This window comes from Leptinotarsa decemlineata, unplaced genomic scaffold, assembly GCF_025532065.1.
Source record: "Leptinotarsa decemlineata unplaced genomic scaffold, Ldec_3_MD MMD2_tig00026361_RagTag_RagTag, whole genome shotgun sequence".
Lineage (NCBI taxonomy): Eukaryota > Metazoa > Arthropoda > Insecta > Coleoptera > Chrysomelidae > Leptinotarsa > Leptinotarsa decemlineata.
Genome location: NW_027412704.1, coordinates 3,350,202 through 3,363,492, shown reverse-complemented (window position 1 = coordinate 3,363,492; position 13,291 = coordinate 3,350,202). Strand labels below are relative to the sequence as shown.

The window sequence follows — 13,291 nt, the reverse complement described above, 5'->3', positions numbered from 1 at the left end:
ATCTTTCTAGTACTGATAGTAGGTTGTTCTTCAATCAAATTAAGTACTGCTTCCTCAAGCTGTGGTGTTCGTACTTCTCGATGGCGACACAATCCTGCGTTCTTTTGTCGAATGAACCATATTCTCGTAATCGTTGATGAAGTTGAGCAAATATCATATGTGAAGGATGCTGCCGTTGAGGATACATTTCAGCATATCTTCTAGAAGCTTCTAACCCATTCCCCTGCGACAGACCGTAAACGTAATGCATATCAGCCATTTCCTCATTTGTGTATTCAATTTTAATAACAAGTGAATTATTAAAGTAATAAATTGAGAACAGAACAACAACACACAATTAGTTTTAATTCAATTCCGAAAATTCACAAACTGACAGCGTCATACCAATTTAATTATCAGTATCGCTAATAGCGACCTACTAGATAGATTAGTTTCGTATTTTCGCATTTATGACGATGTACCTCTGTAGTTGTTCGTAAAATAATTTTTTGCTGCCCACTGGTTTATTTTGGGCAAAAAACCCAAGAGACATTTTTTGTTTAGAATGAAACAGGATCGGAAATAAATTTTCAAATGGTAAACACATAATAACACAAAAAGTTACATTGGAAATACATTTTAGGAGTTTCGTTTCCACCCCTAACAACCGTGGGGTAAACCAAATAAATTCCTGGCTGAGTGTTTTTTTGGTAGTACAAAACGTCAGGTTAATTTCAATATTGTCACTTCTTCAGTGCTTGTGAAAAAAATTGTTATACAAATTTTATGTACCGCCTTCAAGAAGCTGTCTCTTAGCAAGGGATGCTCCAATTAAATTTCTTCATATTAAAGATCCTATCTTTTTTTCGATGAGGAATCACCTCTTTGAATGTTTTACTCTTATTTAGTTACACCCTGTATAACCAGAAAGCAGCTCAGTACATTTTTTTACATTTTTATTGGAGAAATGTTGATTGTTGAAGTAAAAAGTGTCAAGGAAGGAGGTGTAAGCTGTAAAGGTGACCTAGTGAATAAATGCTTGTGTTTTCAAATAGTTTATCTTGTCGTGTCGTAGAGTGTTCTGGCGATGTATTGAATTCATTGGAACCTCTGGAGACACCCTACATTTTGTTTTATGAGAGAGAGGACATTGGCAGATCAAGATCTTTAGATGATGTGGTGCTACAGGTTTTTCTGGGTTTTCCTGCAGCTGAAAAAGCAAATGCGCCACTGGAATCAATGAAGCCGCCCCGGTGCGCCAATTAACTTTTATTGTTGTTTTATGTTTCATTGAATAAATATCGTTTATCTTGTGAAAAAGAAGACTGAAAAGTTGCCTTTTCTGAACTTTAAAGGGCCGTAACTTTGTAAATAAAGGAGAGCACCGTTTTTTCTTTCGGATTCTTAATCTACGTATGAAAATACGTAAGTACACTCAAACATTTTTTCAAAATCGCCGGATGCCCTCAGAAAGAACATTTACCCTTCATTGACTCGACTAATATCGATTCATTAATTAACAACAAACATGAAACTTTGACATTAGCCTTGCTTCGAACCGCGTCGTCTATAAAAGGAACTGCTCCTCTCAATGCAAGTGCATACCAAACTTGTACTCGACGGAGTGAGTGGCATTGATTGTTTCGGAAATGTACACCAACCCCTTCAGTCGCACCCACAGCCATGTTCGGCAAGTTATTGATCGTTTTCTCCTTGTCATCAACGACAGGAACTGTAATAAAAATGAATTGCACAGAAATAATTCGGAAAGTTCGGTTTGTTCGTCAACATCGAGTAGTTCGTGGAAATCAAAATATTCCATCGGCAGCGGCAAAAAGCTCTTCAAAAGGGCCAAGGACTGAGTTAGTGCTTCGTTTGGATAACTGGAGGGCTGACTTTCCTTCCTAACTATCGAGATGGTGAGTAATTTGAACATTATTTATACAGGGCCCGTCATATAGTTAGTGTCCACATATTATGTGGGCTTCAATAAAAAAACGTGAGAGATAGAAGATCGGTTGGTTGAAGAAAAAGTTGCTCATGTTAACATCAAAAAATGATGTATGGCAGTTTTCAAAATTGCTATTATTTATGAAGACATTCACAATTTCATTTTGATTTAGGAATTATCTTCTTCGAAGAACTATCACCAATTTTATTTTTTATATGAACTGGAAGAAGGAAAGACCTACCTTTTTAGCGACAAATTTACTAATATATCACCCATAACCGTTTTATGAGTTTTCAACTAGTACCAAAAAGCTGAATATGAATGTGAAATATTTAATATTTTATATAATAATAAATATTCAAAAATAATCATTTGCATCAATATAAATGTTGGAAAAGTTGTCACACTAGTCAGTTCTGTAGAGTTTTGAGGTCATTAAATAAATGCACTAGACCAGGTAAACCAATTGAAAAGAATAAGTCAACTTTGATTTTTGAAAGGTACTCAATTATAAATTTTGAAGCTTGATTACAGATATTTCACATGTATCCCAAAGTTCTGATTTTGAAACAATGTTTTTTGAGTTTCTACCATCGTTTTCTTTTTGCACGAACAATCTAAATTATATATCCTTCCGTTCATTTGTATAATAATGGGTGCAATTCCAGAATTTGTTGAAATCTTGCTTTCAAGCGAACGTTTCGTTTCGTCACTTGTAATGAATGTGAAAATGAATGTCAAAATTGGAATATGAAAAATATAATCCTTACGAGGGTGATATTTTATTTTCAGTCAGAAAAAAGGTTTTTTCTCCTTACAAAAACGATATTGTCAATTTCTCCAATGAACTCCTGTAGTTCTAGTCCTTCTTTACATAACTTTCGATAAAGTATAGATGTGGTATAAAAACAGGTCCAATGAATCTCATTGTGATAACTTTCTTGAAGTTGAGTTGAATAAAAAGTGAAAGTTCAATCTATGAACTAATCTCTACCCTGATGGTTCATAAAAATGAAACTGGCAGTCATATATCACAATTCAAGCTTTCCAAACTACCTTTTTTATGTTTGAAGGTGATTGACAATGATTCATGACGAATTTCACTAGTTCGGACTTCCATTGTCTATTATATAAAATGATTTGAAATCCCCGAAACAAATAAAAAGAAGAATTGAAAATGAATGGCTGAAAATAACAATTATATTAACCAAAATAAACCTGAAATGAAATAAGAGTGAAATAAAATACAAGTAAAAATAGAACAATTGAATAAATTAAAATAAAGAAATGAAAAAAGAAAATGAACATAAAAAGTGGAGAGATTCCAAGTCACGTTAGTTCACGACGTTTCGATTCCTCCGAGAGATGACTATTTATAGGTCGTTCGAGTACTTGCACTTATCCCCGCTTTCCATTTTCCGCTTCACTGGTTCCATGGGAGATGACCGTTTTGGCGGGAGTTGGCCATTTTTTCGCTTGATGATGGGTTTCCATATTTTGCGTATTTCTACGCTGGCTTGGCTGAATACGTTGTTGGACAACATGTATGCGGCTTCCTTGAATTTTCTCCTAAACCAATGTTCCTCTCTGTGCAAGATCTCAGCTTGGGACCACTCGATGTTGTGTTGATGGGTCCAAACATGGTCTGCTATTCCTGATTTGCTGGTTTCCCCTCGCTGTGTGTGTTTCTTGTGCTCGGCACACTCACAGGGTATCTGGTTAATGCAATTCTTGGAATCGCAGTCCGCGTTTGGTGGCCTGGTTTTCGTGAGGCTTCTACGGATAGTGTTACCGGATCTGGAGCAGGTTCTGATGTTGTACTTGGAACCAATTCTTCTTATCCTCTCCGATAATCCTCTGATGTAGGGAAGTGCAAGCACTGGTTGTGACGGCTTCTCTTCCTTGCGAGGCTCCTGCTGTCTTCTAGCCAGAGTCTTTTCTACCATCGCTTTGGAGTAACCATCCCGTTGAAGATCATTTTTGATGATGCCTAGTTCCTTCTCGAGACCTTCCTTCGTATTACAGAGCCCAAAAGCACGGTCTAATAGAGTCCTGATTATTCCTCAAGGAAGCCGCATACATGTTGCCCAACAACGTATTCAGCCAAGCCAGCGTAGAAATACGCAACATATGGAAACCCATCATCAAGCGAAAAAATGGCCAACTCCCGCCAAAACGGTCATCTCCCACGGAACCAGTGAAGAGGAAAATGGAAAGCGGGGATAAGTGAAACTACTCGAACGACCTATAAATAGTCATCTTTCGGAGGAATCAGTCCAGTCATCTTTTTTCATTTCTTTATTTCAATTTATTCAATTGTTCTATTTTTACTTGTATTTTATTGCACTATTATTTCATATCAGGTTTATTTTGGTTAATATAATCATTATTTTCAGCCATTCATTTTCAATTCTTCTTTTTATTTGTTTCAGGGATTTCAAATCATTTTATATAATAGACAATGGAAGTCCGAACTAGTGAAATTTACCTTTTTTATATTGTTATTCGAGATATCAATTCAACTTCAAAACTACACATATCGTTGAAATTTGATGTACACAAATACATACTATACTTATACAGATATATTAATATTGAAGGTTTTTGTGATCTTATAGCTTAAGTGTGTAAATCCAAGGTTGGGTTTAAAAGCCGCTTCATTAGCTGAACCCTGCCCATTCATCAATCTTGTTTTGTAAATCATTGAATATGATGAATAAAGGCATTTTATCACATCACATTATCGCAAAATATGTTTGTGAATTACTTCTAAAAAAACCTAAGTTTTAGGATCATCATTACTCATTGTACCTACACTATTATGGAAAATATCTCAAATTGTTTTATTATTTGCAGTTGACTACTTCATGTCTAACGGATATTTGGATTACCAGCTACTACTGCACAAGGAGTTGCTTTGATGATTATGTTGCCTTTCTTTAGAGAATGCTTTAGAGAATAGTACTGAGAGATATGGTTGTTTTAGTCGAAAGTAGGATAAGATTTGTGCATATCCATTTTTATACTTGTGTTACTATAATTTATTTCTGTTAATAAAATTTTGTTGTAAAATTTTGTTTTGTTTTTTCTTGTGTTTGTTTTCAAAGTGAGGGAGTAATATTAACATGCATTTTTTTTTTAATTCACACGCAAATAAAAACAGCGATAACTGATTTAATCAACTTGAGTTTTCTTATACAAGTATATCCTACTGTTTTGTGAATTGACATAAAATATAAAATGTCAGTTCCTTCCCAGAAGTGAGATATATTATTGAATTGTTTTTTAACTGAATATCATCAAAAATTACTATGCATTTTAACGAATTTTTCGAATTATGGTGATACACGTTAACATCTCGTTAACAGGTTGATTGCTTTTAACTACAATTGTCTACAAAGAATTGAAACTTATTTTCGGATGAAGTTTCGAACGACTTTTTCGACAAAAGTAATCGTAAAGGTTGTTTTACTTCTCCATCCATATAAAAAATTACTGAATAATTATGAAATATGGAATTGTTGATCACATACATTTGATGCAGTCAAAATTGAAAGATGTAAATGTCACATTTAGTTACAAACTGTAATTCAAAGTTGGTAAGCCTAGCAAACGAGGTGGTCAAAGTTAAGAGCTCTCATTGGCAAACATATTACGTCAAACATCTTTTCCGGAATTCCTGCGACACTTCTTGTATTGTGGGTTAATAGATATAGATGAAAATACAAGTTTGAATTGGACATATTTGAACAGAAAATGGATGATAAAGAATAAACCAATGTATTGAATGGATACAAAGTATGGATTAAAATATATCTTTGAACTGTATACCCATGACAGAATATAAATGAAATAAAATAATCAATGTATTGAAATAAGTTCTAGAGACTAGTTATAAAAAAATAAGTCTAAACTGGACACATTTGAACAGAATATAGATAAATGAAAACAATCAATGGATAGAGATACATGACATGACAGTGAACGATTGTAAAATAAAATAGAATTATAAAATGAAGGTGATTTTGATTTTAATGGTTCCAGACTGAAAACAAATTGATACACAATATATTTCTACAATCGAGGAAGTGCATGTATTTAAATTTATATTTGTCTATGTATCTCTGTTTGTGATATTCACATCAACAAATAATTTGATCTTTGTCATAAATTTTTTGAGATTTTTTTCGCATCTTGAATTTTCAGGAAGATAACTGTAGAGTTTTGGCCCTCGATACCGGTAGGATTTTTGCCCAACTGATTTGAGCATTAATGGTATGATGATACTATGATTTCGACGTGTAGCATATTTATGGGAATGTGTAGTTAATTCTTTTCTGCCGTACAACAGTAATATTTATAAAAAAACAGCTGATTAATCTCATTTGCATAACTGCAAGAAAATGTTGATGAGTTTTAGACAACCCACCCCAACCAATTATACCATATCTCAGATGGGGCTCTACTAAACTTTTATATAACATAATTTTCTGTTTTTGATAGAATATATTTGCTATCCGTTTGAATTTGTAAAATATGCAACGTAATTTTTCAACTATATGGTCTATGTGCTGGTCCCATCTGAGATTTCTGTCTAAAATTAATCCAAAATATTTTATTGCCTTTGTGAGTTTGATGACTAAAGGACAGATTATTATTTTCATTATTATTATTATAATATCTAACGTTGCGCTGGTTAGGCCCTATCCTCTGAAGCATTCTGGAGGGCACATCAGCATTATCAACCAGTGATCACCCCCCACGTCGTGGTGTGAGTGATCATTGGGTATGAAAATTATGTGTCCTGATCAAGCGCAGTAAGCCAGGGTCGAAAAGTGAACCGAGTTTACCAGCTACTCGGGCAGCTGCCCTAATGAAAAATGCTCCAATTCCTGTTCTCTAATGGTCTCTTATTATTATTTTTTTCACCGTAGTGTGCGCTGGTAAGGCCCTATCCCCCGAAGCCCCGATACATTCGGGAGGGCACCAGCATTATCAACCAATGACTACTCCCCACACCGTGGGGTGAGTGATCATTGGGTCCGAGAATCATGTACCCTGAGCAAACGCAGTGAGCCAAGAATGACAGCCTTCTGCATCTGTGCGGCTAAGATTTCTGCCTCAGTGCGGCAAGCCGGCATGATTTTAAGATTCAAGAGTAGAAAGGACATCATTTCACCAAGGACTCCAATAATCAGAACAACCATCTTGACAGAGTGACCTGGATAGAGTCTGTGGAGTTTGAGGAGAAAATCTCGATATTTTATCCGTTTTTCTTCCTCTTTTCTGACGATATTCTTCTCGCCAGGAGCTGAAAACTCCACGACAAATATCGTTTTGCTCTGGTGGTCGAGAAGGACCACATCAGGCTCATTATCTTGTATGAGCCTGAGGGTGGGGAACGAATAGTTCCAATGAATTTGGCACTTCTCGTTCCTCACAAAGGATTCAATATTCCCCGGAGCGTAGGGCAACACCGGTGTCTTGTCAATACCGTAAGAGTGTCGTAGATGGTAATATAGCACTCTTAGGGCCTCGTTATGTCGATGGATATAGGCCGAAACCGCATATGCTGGACATGCTGATAGCAAGTGCATTAGGGTCTCGGGCGCCTCGTGGCAGGCCCTGCACTTTGTGTCAGGAACCTCTATACCCATCACTCGACTGCGGTAGACTAAGGTGTTGAAGACACCATCCTGGCAAGCCATGATGAACCCCTCAGTTTCCGACTTCAGCCCACTCGAGAAAAACGAAGGTCAGACGCTTTGATAAGCCAAAGTCTTCAATGACCCCATGCATTGGCTTATCCTTGTGTTTCCGCAGAAATAAGGTAATCTCTGCGGCTTTTATCTGAGCTTTTTGCTGAACAGGTTCCAACTCGGTGACAGAGTTGTGGTCACCTCGTTCAGTGTCGAAAACTATACCGAGTTCATCAGCTGCTCGGGCAGCTGCCCTAAAGAGAAATGCTCCAATTCCTGCTCTTTCATGGTCACGGACCATGCAGAGAAGGGGATCCAAACTCCTGACGACTTTACAGGCTGTATCCAGTACTATTCTGTCATGTAGACACTTCAAACTCAAAAGTCCACGGGGGAAGTACAACCGTGGAACGGACCATTTGGGAACTCCTATAGAGATGCATCATTTTTCGGGTCTTTACGTGATGTCCTCCTTCACTACTCCAAACGAGTAGAGTAAGATTGGAACGGCAAGCATATTTGTTGCAGCAACTTTGTTCTTCCCCGACAGTTCCAATGACCAGATCTGTCGAAGTTTGTGCTGATACTTGCCGCGGAGAGAGCTTTTCACTGCTGTTACCTCTTGTTATTATTATATTATTATTATTATCATTATTATTGGTAATCGTTTTCGACTGGTATTTGTGAAAATTGACGTACTTCAAGGATTTCTTCAAAATTGTTATTTTCCATTCACAGTTAGTTAGTAGAGTATAAACTAATTATTTCTGTTTACGCTCATCAGTATGCATCGAAGGTATCGATTGATATTTTGATATTGCTTATGAAATAATGTTATAAAATGTGGAAATCGCAGATCAGAAGATTTCAGTTTGGATTATTTTTAACGGAAGTGGTTGGCTTTACACCCATTTTTTTTAAATTTTGAAAGTCTACATTCAAATGGCATTCGATGAAAATAGAATATATCGATTTGATCTGGTTTTGTTATACAAACACATTTATATATTTATCGAATGAAAATTATGCCACCTTTTGATGAAATCGTCCAGAATCTCACAATGGACAGCATTCTTCAGTTAATCATTTACTAGCTATTCGCTAATGACCGAGACCTTGTTCTTCTAAATTTAATGTATTTTTTACACTTGGAAATCAGTACGTGACATCTTAAAAAGGCATTAGGTTTATCTTAGCTGGTTCTATTAGGAACTAACTTGTCATTAAAGAAGCATTCTTCTGGAAGTTTGAGATTCAGCAATTATTATTTATGAAAGCTGATTTCTCTTGACGTCAGTGATTTTTTTTAAGAATAAATTATTGTGGACCATCAATCAATGAAATTCAGTTTGTAGTGATGACAATAAAATAGTAATGAATAAAAAAGTACATGCCGTTGAGGAGTATATATAATAATATGATAATAATATAAGTTTATTCAGATATCCAATACAAATATGAAAATCATCAAATAAAACGAATAAACGAGAATACAAAATCACGAAGCGTCAGTGGTGAGACCGTTGCTTATATGTGATAAATTAACCTAAATATAATATTATTGTAGTTTTAAGACAAAAATTTACTTTAATAGTACAGATCCTATAATTTTATTGATGTGTACGTCACGTTACTTGTATATATTATTCAGATATGAGCCATATTTGGTGTAGAGTGTATTATCATAGTTGGGAATGTTGTTATAGTTGGGAGTGTTATCATAGTTGGGTATATTGTCATAGTTGGGTGTATTTTCATATTTACAATAGGGATAGTGACTTGTAATTTTTTGTTTTCCAAGTTCAAGATTGATTCACCGCATAATGGAAGAGTTTCATTCACTGAGCATAATCCAAAGTTTTATTTTATTTTTATATGAAGTAGGAGAATATAATTTTAAATGTTTCAGGTCGAGGTCCATGATAGTTTGCACATCGTTGGCCTATTGTTTTTTTTTGATCTGGGTAGTTTATTTTGTCTCCTCCTCATATCATATTTGTACTCGACAGATTCAGTTGAAATACATTTTTTGTTTCCGTACATTAATTAAGATATTGAAACAGAAAATCTGCCTAACATCCAGTACTTGAGACTCTTCCATAAGACAATATTGAATGAATCAGAGCGTAATATACTATTTTGAGGTGTTTTATGTCTAAAAAATCTTTCAAATACTTGAATCTATACAAAAACCCTCTTGGTTTTCTTACTTAGTTTTGAATTTGGAGATCCCATCTCATATACCTGTCAATAATAGCCCCCAGGTATTTCATCGAGATGTTTTCTGGAATTTCGCAATTTTTGGCCCCATATTAGGTAAGTTTAACCTGGCTAGGTAACTCGGGAAGTTTTCATGTTCCGTGAACAGTTGGACAGCCTTCCTCGACAGATTAAGAGATTCAAACCCGACTATTTTACAGTATCTGTATAACAGCCGCCTAGCCGTTCCGTCTTCCCATTCCCTCTGCCATTCTTCCGTGATATCCTTTTTCTCTCCTCATTCTTACTGTCAATTCTCCTTGGGATGAATGGACCACAGGGAATGAAAGGATCACCGGGTAGAGCAGCGTGAATGAAGCAGAGTTAATAGCGATAGAGCGAGTGATTAGCATGTGGAGTATGGATGAGAATCTGAAAGTAGTTAGTGACTCTGCTATAACTGTAGAACGAGTGAAAGCAGAAAGAGTGGTGAATAAAAGAGTAGCAAGAAATCAGAGGATGATTGAGGAAAGGAGAGGGAGGGGAGAACGTACCCAAATCATATCGAGGAGGGGACACGACGTCGGTAATATTGGAAATATGAAGGCCCATGAAGAGGCCAATATGGGCATGGATAAGGAACAGGTCTCGATGAATGAGAAAAAGTTACACAACAAAATGTATGAGAGGAAACGTATAAAAGAGAGTATCAAGAGGAAATGGCAAAGGGAAAGGGAAAGAGGTACGACTGGGCGGCTGTTCTACAGATTTTGTAGAACAGTCGGGTATGAATCATTGAATCTGTCGCGAAGGGCGGTCCAGCTCTTCATGGGGTAGAGTTGATGTGTTAAGTTAGTACTGCTATTAGGAAATTAGTTGATGGAATATTTGTAAATACTCATATGAATTGTAAAATTTTGGGAAATGAAGAATATGGGTCTCCTACCCCGCTAATTCATCCCATCGCATTATCGGCGTTCTGCGTCGGTGATGCGGGGGGGAGAGTTTGAATGAGTAGGGGTTCCCTCGATAGTGGTGGCGCTAGACACAGGAAAGATGCCAGTTGAAAGGCCTTCAAGCCAGGACAGCACAGGCAATGACATCATTCATGTCCATTCTCCTCACATTCCAAGTAACACTTCCGAGGTTGAGGCTTCGAGTTGCCTCATCCAATTCAGGCCGAGAGGCCTATAGTGCTCGCCGTTGACGTTGATGGCCTGGCCAACGTCGTTCTCAAAGGAATATGGACCGATGACGCCGCCAACCCAAAATCCACACCAAACACTGACTTTTTCGGGATGTATTGGACACCCTTGGAAGTTATGTGGATTGGTATCGTTCCAAATTCGACAATTTTGTTTGTTCTCGTACCCACTTATCCAGAAGATTATTTGTTGAAAAATTATTTTTCGATGAAGATTGGGAGTCAGTTGCCAACTACTCTAGATCCCATTCGGCGAACCGTGGACGTTCGGGTGTTGTTCGATCGTTTAAGGAACCAGTGGACTCAAATTCATCCATCACATTGCGAATGTGGTGGATGATTTTGATAAAACAGTTTTATTATTCGCACGTTGTTAAATGATGAAATAATGACAAATACTTTGACGGATGTAGCTTATTGATGTATTAGGAAACAGGATATAACGGAAGTGAAACAACTAAATCAGTCCATGTGAGCTTTTTTCTCAAAACTATTCAAAACTGAAACATATATACTTACATTTTGTGCATAAAGCTTTAGTTTCTAACAACTTGACTATACCACACAGTCCCCTACGACTGTGAGGAATATATCAGATAGACCAGAGCTTCGGAAACGATACACCGAAATATATCCTGTGGGGTCCAATAAAATCATTGGACTTATATATCTTCACGCTATACAGCTTTTCAGATGAGTTTTACACGTTGAATTTCTAGGAAGTGATAAATAAAGACCCCTCGCAGAGGTATGCGTTCAACGTATACTGACCTTGTCTTGAAGACAGAATTAATGTTTCCATCAAGCAATGTATGTGATAGCGGAAAGATTATGAAAAATAACTTGTATTGGGAATTCCGCGAAGTAATTGAGAGTCCTTGACAACCGATTGACTTTGCAGTCGCCATGGTTGGTGAGTGATTTCGGCGGATTTCTCCGGTCATCAAAGAAGTGAGGTGATATTTACACTTGTTGTTTTCGATGACTTGTTGTTTCTAGAAAATTCAATATAGAATCTTCCAGAGTACTACGAATACACATACAGTAGCTCACTAATGAGGCAAAGGTTACTCACTCATCCGATGTGGACGACCTCACACTGAATGTCAAAGAAAAAAGGGTCGATCAAGCAGCCATGAAGTTTATTCTTGTGGTGAGACAAACCCATTGTGAGGCATACGAGACAGTTATCAGGACTACTAAAGCCAAGAAATACCACATATTCAAATTATTTGTTTTTTGGAAATCAGGAATTAAATCTAATACTCCGACTTCAAAGTTAAAACGACGGCTTTGAAATCAAAATTTCGACTTCAATCTCCGAACTTCAACTTTGAACTCGAGACGGAAGTCGAAGGTTCGGGTATGGATTCAAAAATTTGATTCTGAAATCGAAATTGAAAAATTTAAGTCAAAATCCACAGTTGAAAGTATCAATTTCGTGTTTGAAGTCGGAAATTTTTCTACGATATCTATTGTAACACTATTTTCCAAGCTGATAGAACGACATCTCTAGAAGACCAAACGTCTTCTTTCCAAAAGAAGCCTTGATCATTTGAAATGAATTATTAAATTTACACCAAATTTATTTGTGGAAACGTTCGCAACGGAACGTGTCCATCTCTAGTGGGGATAGCTCACTATATCTTTTCTAGTGTTTGAAATAATGGTCATATATATATTCAGCTATTATTAATCTTTCTGAAATGAGTATATTACTTACTTTAGGCATTTCAGCACCTTATAATTGTCCTTTGAACCATACAAATCAAGCCAATTACCAACAAAAATCATAAACAGTCTGAAAATTTTCGGCAAACAATTATTTCAATCTGAAAGGCAATTTCCTCAACTATGTGACAATTGAACTCTTTTTCGCAAAATTGATTGTTTAATATTCCGGTATTTTAATTTTTAACGATAATCCAATGTCATCTCTACACATAGACAGATTCCTTCATTATACATATGGAACTATTGTGATTCTAACTTAAAATCATTATTATTAATTAATAAATTGGCAGCAGGTTAAATGAAGAACAAATTCCATCAATCATTAACTACTTCTTTGCATTTTAAAAGAAAGCTCATGACCACATAATTGAAAAATAATTATAAAGACATGTTTCAATTTCCTGATGTTTTTGTCCTTGCCGGCTTACAACTTTTTTTGCCAACATAATATTATAAATTTCAGTTCTCTTGAATATTTGTTTATATCAATAAGCAATATTATAATGACTGTTATTGATGGTTCCA

General features: G+C 36.1%; 1 long non-coding RNA gene across 1 annotated transcript; it reads left to right on the top strand.

Moving 5' to 3' along the window:
- The first annotated feature begins 1,292 nt into the window (after window positions 1-1,292).
- Window positions 1,293-5,002, top strand: LOC111502860 (uncharacterized). Its single transcript, XR_002721801.2, has 2 exons — window positions 1,293-1,898; window positions 4,787-5,002. It is a non-coding gene; the product is annotated as an uncharacterized lncRNA (long non-coding RNA).
- Window positions 5,003-13,291: the final 8,289 nt, after the last annotated feature.